General features: G+C 39.5%; 2 long non-coding RNA genes across 3 annotated transcripts in view; one reads left to right on the top strand and one right to left on the bottom strand.

Annotated features, from left to right (window-relative positions):
• LOC144064446 (uncharacterized) overlaps positions 1-9,866 on the top strand; it is a 34,990-nt gene extending 25,124 nt beyond the window's left edge. For both annotated transcript variants that reach the window (XR_013296797.1, XR_013296796.1), the window contains 2 exons: positions 4,829-5,137; positions 8,946-9,866. This is a non-coding gene — a long non-coding RNA (uncharacterized LOC144064446). The remainder of the gene's footprint in view (positions 1-4,828; positions 5,138-8,945) is intronic.
• On the bottom strand, positions 993-4,254 carry LOC144064806 (uncharacterized). Its single transcript, XR_013296901.1, has 3 exons — positions 4,128-4,254; positions 1,250-1,350; positions 993-1,038 (listed from the first exon to the last, which is right to left on the bottom strand). It is a non-coding gene; the product is annotated as an uncharacterized LOC144064806 (long non-coding RNA).
• Positions 9,867-10,340: the final 474 nt, after the last annotated feature.

Here is a 10,340-nt window from a genome sequence, read left to right as displayed (position 1 = left end):
CAATTTTCATCCCACATTAGATATGGCAGTTTTCATCTTTTAGTGACAGACTTCAGCAACAACCAGGAAGTATCCAATCACATATTTTTTCTCATTGATGTGATTTCAGTTTCTGTAGCTGGATTCTCCCAGTCATCGAAAGTCCAAACATTTGCATTTGCAGGAAATTGAAGTAATATTACAGGCAAAAAGTCATAAAATTTCTAGGGTACAGTCCTAATGTTACTTATCATTGCATTAGTTGAACTGGAAGTTGTTCAGTTTAGGCACACCAACTAAACACAAAACAGCATTTGGTGACAGGAGTAGCGTGAGTGACATATTGTCGCGTGACAAAACAAGGCCGGTCTGAACAAAGCAGTAATGCTCCCCATAGGTGGTGATCCAATGGACCCATGCCCCCTTAAAAAAGGTCTCTACCCTTCCAGGCCCAAGCCCAACTAACAAGCCTGGTTTGAGTTGGGTCCCTGGGGACATGCTTCCAGGAAAGAGGAACCATTTTTGAAAAATGATATATTACTCCTGTAGGTTTTCTGAATGATGTACTGTCCCTGTACAAAGACCTGTTTTCCCTGAAAGCAATAGACTGCGGCACCCTCATTGCAGGAAGGAGCGCTTCCGCAGATCCTTCCTCCCATCAGCTGTCAGGCTCTTTAACAAAAAAAATTGGAGTGTTAAGACCTACCGTATGCATGCATGTACATCTATGTGTGTGTATATGTATATGTATGGGTGTATGTACTGTATGCCTTTCCTACTTCTGCATCCTCACCCTCTTGCTACTGTGACAACGAAATTTCCCGAATACGGGATGAATAAAGTTATCCAATCCAATCCAATCCAATGACATTGCCAGACCACTTCCATCATGCCCCAGACAACTTTGCTCATAGGATGACCGTGCCACAAAAAGTCTGTTTTGCAGCTCATGCAGAAGAACAGGAAAAATACAAGATCAAATACCATATAAATATCAAGTTGATCTCACTTACCCGCCCGCGTTTTCTCCCTACTGATGTGATGTTCGAAGGATTTAACCTGATTTTATCAAGAAAAAGAAAATTAGTTTTATCTTTCAGCGATCCTTAAAAATGTTATACCAGCATCACCTAAAAATACTCTTCACAAATAATACAGACGTTCTTTTTTTATAATAAAAACATCTGTACCTTTTAACAATAGCACCTGAAAGCTAAGTAAAATAGCATGGCAATATAGCTCCTTGATTTCAAAACAGGATTAAACATACCGGTGAAACTAGCTGCGAGGATTTGCTGGCATTTCCTGTTTCCAGAATACACAGGGTTGCCACTAGAACAATGATCAAGCCATTCTCATATTTTGCCATTCCTAGGGAGAGAGTAATCAAGAATGAAACTTACTTGTTGATTTAATTAATCTATTGTCAGGTCAGTAAAAGGTTAGACAATGACATAATTCTTATCGTTTTGTTTTGAACCAACATCACAATACACCACTGCAAATCTTGCATGCTGCATTTTCCCTTCAGTTTTTGGTGAAACATTTGCAATGGGCGGCTTGGTACCCGAGTGGTTAGCGCATCCGCCTCACAGTTCTGGGGTCGTGGGTTTAATCTCAGGTCGGTTTGCACGTTCTCCTCAGGCTGGTTGTACACTCTAAATTGCCGCTAGATATGAGTGCAAGCGTGAATGGTTGTCCGTCTCCTCGTGTCTATCGCCTGGTGCCCGAAGTCAGCTGGGATAGGCTCCTGCACCCCCCGTGACTCTTGTGAGGATAAACACTTCAGAAAATAAATGGATGATATTTGCAATGGGTGATAGAATAGGCCAGGGATGCTCATTACGTCGATTGTGATCTACCAGTCAATCGCATGACAGTAAGATTTAATACAGTTTGTTACTTTGCTTTGGGCCTGAACGATGGCCCGAAAAGTGCCCACCACAATACTCCGATCGCAGGACTTTTTTTTAAACAAGCAGCTTTTGAACCATCAGGGTTTTTTGCCAACTTCTTATGAACTAAATGTATTGTGACAGCTGCTCTCAAAGTGATACTTTGATTTTGGACACTTCAAACGTGCGCCGCAATTATACTTCAATTTGACGCCCTTTGGCGGTGATTAGCCTTCTCAGCTCCTAAGTGAGCCCTCTTGCCACCAACTTTTGCCGACTGTACTTTTTCACAGAGGACCAGACAAGTTTGTAATTTTTTCTGCCTTGGTAAATAAAATCATCATTCAGATACTGCATTTTCTCTTTTCTTCGGTTGTCTCAGTGTCATGAAAATTTATTAGTTGGTCTGAAACATGTGTGTGTGATGAATGTGCAAAAACCAACCCAACCCGTTTGCAAAGAAAGGTAATATCAACAATAAACAGGTTATCATTAAATAATGATAAATAAATAACGATATAGTGACGTGAATGTTGTACTTAACAATTTTAACGTTAAAACTATGTGACATAATTCAAAAGCTGTTAACATGATGGAAAAGATGCATGAAAGTTTTTGTCAAAATATACTCATTAATGACACAATTTGTTTTGAATTTTAAATATCAACTAAGAAATTATTTTAGCAAATTCACAGTGGTCGAGACATAAATTTAGAAAGTAGAAATTCTCTTATCTAATTTTAATTCTCTTATTACACTCCTGTTGTTTGTTCTCTGTTCCTTTTCAAACATTTTGTTATAAAACCGGTTACAGAGATTTGTGTGGCCCAGTAACTTGTCATTTGTACCATTGAATTGTCCGATTTGGATGAAAGAACAGTGCCATTGAATAGGACCCAGTCATTACTGCCTGAGCATATCTGTTGATCAAGGGAATTTCTATTGTGAATGCTGAGTCAAGTATTCACACTAATCCCAGTTCAAATGTACACTGGGGAAAAAAGAGCTTCTACAGTAAGTAGTTGTGCAATTCTGTTTGGTTGCCATGCTGTTGTTCAGTTAGCTCTGAGCAAAAAAAAATAGATTAATTAAAAACAGTAACCTCTCATTGAGTTTACACTCACGGAGTAGTTTGTGTGGACAAGTGACTACTGCAAAGTTATAAAGCTATCTTGAGCGAGAGAGCTTATTTTTTGACTATAAGAGAAGAAATGTGAAAATTTTCCATGTTGCCACCTGGAAAACTTGCAAGTGATGTATGACACTTAGTGACGTGGTATGCAAGACTAGTTGTCAGCTAATTTCTTTCCATTGTAATTTCATATTGATCATACCCCTAAATCAAAAGTTAAAAGTTACTGACTTTCTGCAGAAATTGAAATATTTATTCTTTTAAAACCTTTCGAAATGTTACACTGTTCACCCTTGGCATATACGATACCCATACATATATATATATATATATATATATATATATATATATATATATATATACACAAATGTATATTTACATACATATATACATGTGTATATGTACATATATATACATACCTACATATATATTATATATATATATATACATACATATATATATACATATACATATACATACATATATATATATATACATACATGCATATATATAAATATATATATACATATATATATATATAAATAATATTAAAAATAATATATAATGCATACATTTTATATATATATACACATATATAAATATATATATATATATATATATATATATATATATATAAATAAATATATAAATATATATATAATATTAAAAAAACAGTAATAACCAAAATCGGAAGCTTATTTTCATGTCAATTTTCTATAATTATTTCCTTTATTTAAAGTACTATACAAGTTATATTTCTTTGTATTTGTGCCTATAGACCACTCCAAACATAGAGCTGCACACAATTTGTTAGTAAATTAAGTGCCACATTAAAGTGAAATTAAATGTTTGCTTCTGCTTAAAAACACTAATTGATTACACTCTACTTATATAATGCAGTATACCAAACATAATATAACATGATGCATGCAAACTCTTTAAGTTAATATTCATGAGGATAAACTACAGTATTGTGCTGTCAATAATTTGCAATATCTCGTCAGTTAATCGGCCAGCCAGTTTATTGACTCAAAGAAAGGAAAATGAAAAGCAAACCAATGCAAAGAATCAACACAAACATTATAAATAAAACAGAGATATTAGAGAAGTATGACCTTACCTTAGTTCAAATTTCCTCCCTCTCCTGATATGAACCCTTTTAAGGATGTGTTTTCAAACATTTTATCATGATAACAGTTAGAAGCTTAGTGCTTTTAAAGGTTGCCAAACCCGTATGCTGAACTATGGGAAACATGCTGCTTGAAATACTTCCTGAAATTTGGTATGGTGTGCACACATACACGTGCACACCCACAAAAACGCTTATATGAAAAAAATATTTTTCACTTGTTTCCTTGTTTTTATTATTACTGTCTGACTTCTTAACAATAGTGGGTTTTGAGTAATAATATTGCATGATGCTGGCATGATAACTATGACATAGAAAACATCAAACCTCTTGTAAATAATTGGACTTAAGATACTGATATAATTAGCTTGAAAATTAGTGCCCTGAAGCAAAATTGTGACACATACACAAGACATAATCGGAGCGAGAGAAGAATCATTCATTTTTAGAATCTATTGGAACATTGTAGTGCTATTCCATAATAATTGCCACTTTATACCTTAAAGCTATTTTGGTGGCGTATATAGGAAAAGTTGTAAAAAGATCATATAATATTGACCAATTGTTACATTTTTGTATTCCAAAGGTAAATTGGGTTCTTTTTATTAATAGGCTTAATCTACTCCAATTTGTCTTTATACTATGTGAATGTAAGTCTCGTCTCATTTTTTGAACCGCTTTATCCTCATTAGGGTTGCGGGGGGTGCTGGAGCCTATCCCAGAAGAGGCGGGTGACACCCTGAATCGGTGGCCAGCCGGACAACATGGAGACAAAGGACAACCATGCACACTCACACCAATACCTAGGGGCAATTTAGAGTGTCCAATCAGCCTACCATGCATGTTTTTGGAATGTGGGAGGAGACCGGAGTACCCGGAGGAAACCCACGCAGGCCTGGGAAGAACATGAAAACTCCACACAGGTGGACGTGACCTGGATTTGAACCCAGGACCCCAGAGCTGTGAGGCCGACGCGCTAACCACTCGGGCCGCCCGTGAATGTAAGTGTGAATATTTATTGTTTCATGCCAAGCAATGGGTTGGTGACAAAAATGGGTACTCGGACGTTTCGTCAAAAGACGTTTGGTCCCCGGACGTTTGGTCCCCGGACGTTTGGTCCCCGGACGTTTGGTCGACCGGACGTTTGGTAGAACGGACGTTTGGTAGAACGGACGTTTGGTCGCCGGGTTGTTACTGTTGAAACCAGCTCTCAAAATTATAATCATGAGAGAGAGAGTGAGTTTAATATCTAAATATCTAATATCAAAATATCAACAGTAAACTCTCTGTCATAATTTGACAGCGACCAAACGTCCGTTCTACCAAACGTCCATTCGACCAAACGTCCGGTCGACCAAACGTCCGGTCGACCAAACGTCCGGTCGACCAAACGTCCGTTCGACCAAACGTCCGATCGACCAAACGTCCGGGGACCAAACGTCCAGAGACCAAACGTCTTTCGACGAAATGTCCGGTCATGCAAAAATGACTTCAGTTTACACTCAATGTTAATGAGGAATTCAAATTAATGATGGATAGATTAAAACTCATTTTTTAATTTTTGTATTTTACATTGCCGCTATAAATAATACTTGGTTAACAAAATATCCTCTCGCTTATTCTCTTTAAGTTCCGCTCTTTTGTGAATTCACAAATGTCTTCTTCATTGTTTGGGATAAGAGGCAGTATTGGTGTGTGTACTTGTTTTGTTGATGTGTGTAACCAGAGCTGTCTGTGCATTGTGACCTTTTAGTAGATGTGAACAAAAAGTAATTTACGTCAGGCGAGACAAGAATAGAACAAGCAGGAGGATTGTGCTAAATAAGATAACACATTTTCGTCATTCGTATATGTTGCATAAACTGCAATGGACTTAAAACTTACGCACATAACGGATGTGTTTTTTTTTTGCTTTAAAGGTACAACCCTACCATTTTAATAGGTTTTATTGATGCATCAAAAGCCTTTGAGTATGTAAAATATGAAAAGTTGATAAATTGTTTAATTCTGGTATGACCGGCTATAGCAGGGGTCCCCAAACTTTTTCCTGTGAGGGCCACATAACCTTTCCCTTCTCTGATGGGGGGCCGGTGTCAGTTTGTAACAGAAAAAGTGTGACGATCGTAGGGGAGCTCAAAAATTTATTGTTTTCCAGAAAGCCACACAACCAAATAACCCTTTCCAGGTTCTTTACAGAAAAAAAGTCAGGAAACAAATAATAACACTATTAATGAAATAAATAATAACTAAATAACCCTCTCTGAGTTCTTCACAGAAAAAAACAGGAAATAAATAACACTATTTATGAAATAAATAATAACTAAATAACTCTCTCTGGGTTCTTCATAGAAAAAAAAAGCCATGGAACATTAACTTTCTGTTGTGCCATGCACAATCTTCTCCCTTTGCTCTGAAGTTTATGCACGACACCACAACCGTCATTACAGAATCCCACGTCAACATTTTGCAGCACAGTGCTTGCTGGTGAATTTGGCAGTGGACTCGTAGCGGGGCGATGAGACCCCTTTTTTCCAACTCCCGGTTCATGCGTCCCATTATTAGACCGCGAGTTTCAGCCACCATGCTAGCTAGCTTTAACCAGTCCAGGTCCAACTTCTCCATGGTTTGGCACACTTTGTCAAAAATATCCTCTCCTGTTGTAGTCCATTTGAGACTTTGGAGGGCTGCCAGATCCTTGCAAATCTCAAAGTTAGCGCTAACTCCACGAATAAAAATGAGCAGTTGCGCTGTGTCTTGCACGTCCGTGCTTTCATCCAGTGCTAATGAAAAAAAGTCAAATTCTTTCGTCTTCTGCTGCAGCTGGGCATATACATTACTCCCGATTTCTTCAACGCGTCTGGCGATTGTACTCGCCGACAGACTTACGGCATTAAAGGCATCTTTCTTCTCGGGACACACTTCCTCCACGACAACATCCATACATTTCTTAAAAAACTCTCCGTCAGTGAAAGGCTTACCGTTGCTTGCTATCAGTTTAGCAACCCGAAAGCTGGCCCGAACGGATGCCTGGTTCAGCTGAGCTTGGCGTAGAAATGTAGTCTGCTGAGATAATATTCCAACTTTTAGCTTTGAGAGTTTGTCTGCTCGTATTTGGCCTTGCACGCTATCGTACTTGTCTTTGTGACGGGATTCATAGTGCCGGCGAAGATTGTATTCTTTGAATACTGCCACCGTCTCTTGACAGATGAGAAAAACAGCCTTTTCTTTGCATTTAACAAAAAAATAATCGTTTGTCCACTGCAGGTTAAATACCCTGCATTCTGAATCAATTTTTCTCTTAACTAACCTTTTCGCCATTATTCCGTTCTCAAACAGGTTCCGGTTGCACCGTTTTTATATGCTTGAATAGCATCGCAATAGTGATGGCCCCAGGGCTCCGCCCTCACCTGCGATCGTCCAGATGTCTCGCTAACACTCTGCTCACGCATGCAACGGTGGAATGCCCGCATGCATCAAAGGCAAACACTCTCCCCGCGCGTGTCACCAAAGGAGCAATGCGAAGGCCCGCTTCACTGGGATGATTTGTGGGCTCAGCAGGGGTGCAATGAACCAAACACAAGATTAAAACGTCCCAGTCTTCAAGGCCAAATAGGAAAATAAATCCGATAGCGTCTCTGGTATTGTTCAGAGGGCCGGTCCAAATGTGCCGGCGGGCTGCACCCCCCCCCCCCCCCCCCCCAAAAAATTAAAAAAAACAAAAAAAAAACGATAGCGTCTCTGGTATTGTTCAGAGGGCCGGTCCAAATGTGCCGGCGGGCCGGATCCGGCCTGCGGGCCGTAGTTTGGTGACCCCTGGGCTATAGGATTGTCTGCAATACAGTGGTACCTCGAGATACGAGCTTAATTCGTTCCGGGACTGAGCTCGTATGTCGATTTACTCGTAACTCAAATGAATGTTTCCCATAGAAATGAACTAGAAACTAATTAATTCGTTTCAACCATCTGAAAATAACACCATAAACAGGGTATTGGATTGGAAAAACATTTTTATTTGTTCTAATTCGCCATCTATTAACAAAGTAACAAATAACTAGTGGTTTAATAGTACTAAAATGTGTTTAATAGTACTAATATTAGATGGATGTCGCGGATGGGAGAGAGAGATGGCCGGAGAGGGGGCGGACTTTTTGCACGGCAACGCGCTCGTAACATAACATAAACAAATTTAAATGAACTTGGATTACGATGCAGACACTCAAAAATAAGTTTAATCTAACCTTACACTAAACTTAATTTTAATTTAATTTTACATTTTTATACCTTTCTTCTCCCGTGTTGGCTCTATTTGCCCCGCGTCCACCCTGACTTTCAGATGCAACCTATCAAGGGTTGTTTGCTTTTGTATTCCCTTCAAAATATTCCCAAAATGATGCACACAAATGTCCTCATAATAGGATAACGCACGACCACTTGCCAACGAGTAGTATATGCTCCTCTCGTATTGGCAATCGAGCCGCACTGTCTAAGGGAGAAAAAAAAACACTGAAAAAATGCAACGCTCCGCCCAGTGCTCGTAGAGACATTACACGAGGGAGTTGCGACCAGAAAGACAGTGCCCATGATGTTTTTATGAGCAGCTCCTCGCGTCCGCTGTATGCTCGTATATCAAAATTTGTCTCGTATCTCAAGATAAAAATAAAAAAATAAAAGAAAAATCAGACATAGGCTTGTCATCATCTTTGACTAGACAAAAGCCTAATTGTCATCATACCCAGCTGCGTATGACGAAATTGGTAGTGCTTCTCCACAAAGTGCGCTTTCCCAGGCAAAAGCCTAACCAAGTGATAGTTTCAGACTCGCTGGCACTCTGCCGTGATGGATACATCGCATCACCTCCCGAGCGCAACCAAATCCCGGCGACTGCGAAAAGGTTTGCCTCACCGATGCCAACAAAGAATAAAATGGATCACTTACCTCCCACTGTCTTCTTACTTACCTTCAGTCAGCCAGCAGGAGGCAGATCACCGCCCAACGTCCTTCATGTTTCCTCACCACGAAGTTATTACACAGAAGGGATTGTGTGTCATGCTACTGCAAATTCAGAGTCCTGATGGCTGTGGGAAAGAAGCTGTCCTTAAGCCTCTTTGTCCGTACTTTGTGAGACCGGTAGCGGCTGCCAGAGGGCAGCAGCTGTAACAGGTTGTGACCAGGGTGGTGCGGGTCCCCAACAATGTTCCCGGCTCTGCTGAGGTAACGAGGGCTGCCAATATCTTCCAGTGAGGGCAGAGATCGAGCCGCACTGTCTAACGGAATTTTACTCGTATCTCAAATTGCTTGTATGTCGGGGCACTCGTATGTCGAGGTACCACTGTACTGTAAATAATGTTATTAATGATGATAACCTGTCAATGTGTGGGAGCTGTTGGACGTGTGGTCTTATTACTGTATGGAACAGACCGTGACCGGACGTTTGGTCGAAAGACGTTTGGTCCCCGGACGTTTGGTTGACCGGACGTTTGGTAGAACGGACATTTGGTAGAACGGACGTTTGGTAGAACGGACGTTTGGTAGAACGGACGTTTGGTAGAACGGACGTTTGTTAGAACGAGTTCGCATGCAATTGATAAATTTTAACATTGGGTCAATAGGGATTTAATGACTATTATTTAACATTGAGTGAACAGGGTTAGGGTTAAGCAAATGAAAGTCTCGTGACTCAAACCTCGGGACTCGTGAACCCGGCGACCAAACGTCCGTTCTACCAAACATCCGGTCGACCAAACGTCCGGGGACCAAACGTCTTTTGACGAAACGTCCGAGTATCGGAACAGACCTACTAAAAATGCTGAGTTCAGCACATTAACTCATTTAATTGAGTTTTCTCTACAAACTTGAAAATCATTGAAAATGGACTTCAAATTTCAAGTATATCCATTTTCTTTTCTTATTTTTTTAAACAAGTAATAAAAGATATAAAATAAATGACAGGACCAACTATCACACATTAAGTTATGACAAATATTGAGCTTTTTATTGATTGATTTTAAAGTACAAAGTAAATAGTGGCTATGTTTGTGAATATCGAAATCATCCACTCAACCCATTACCACCTTCATTTTCTTATACGTATAGCAATTTAGAAAAAAACAAGTCCTCACAACCTGAAGTTACAATTGGGAATCTTTATCTTCTTCATGCCACTCTCAAATTCCCAGCACATCTGTAAAGCTTTATTACTCCTTG

The sequence above is a fragment of the Stigmatopora argus genome, chromosome 19, assembly GCF_051989625.1.
Source record: "Stigmatopora argus isolate UIUO_Sarg chromosome 19, RoL_Sarg_1.0, whole genome shotgun sequence".
Classification (NCBI taxonomy): Eukaryota; Metazoa; Chordata; class Actinopteri; order Syngnathiformes; family Syngnathidae; genus Stigmatopora; species Stigmatopora argus.
The sequence above is the reverse complement of the archived record's forward strand: the minus strand, read 5'-3'. Positions and strand labels throughout refer to the sequence as shown.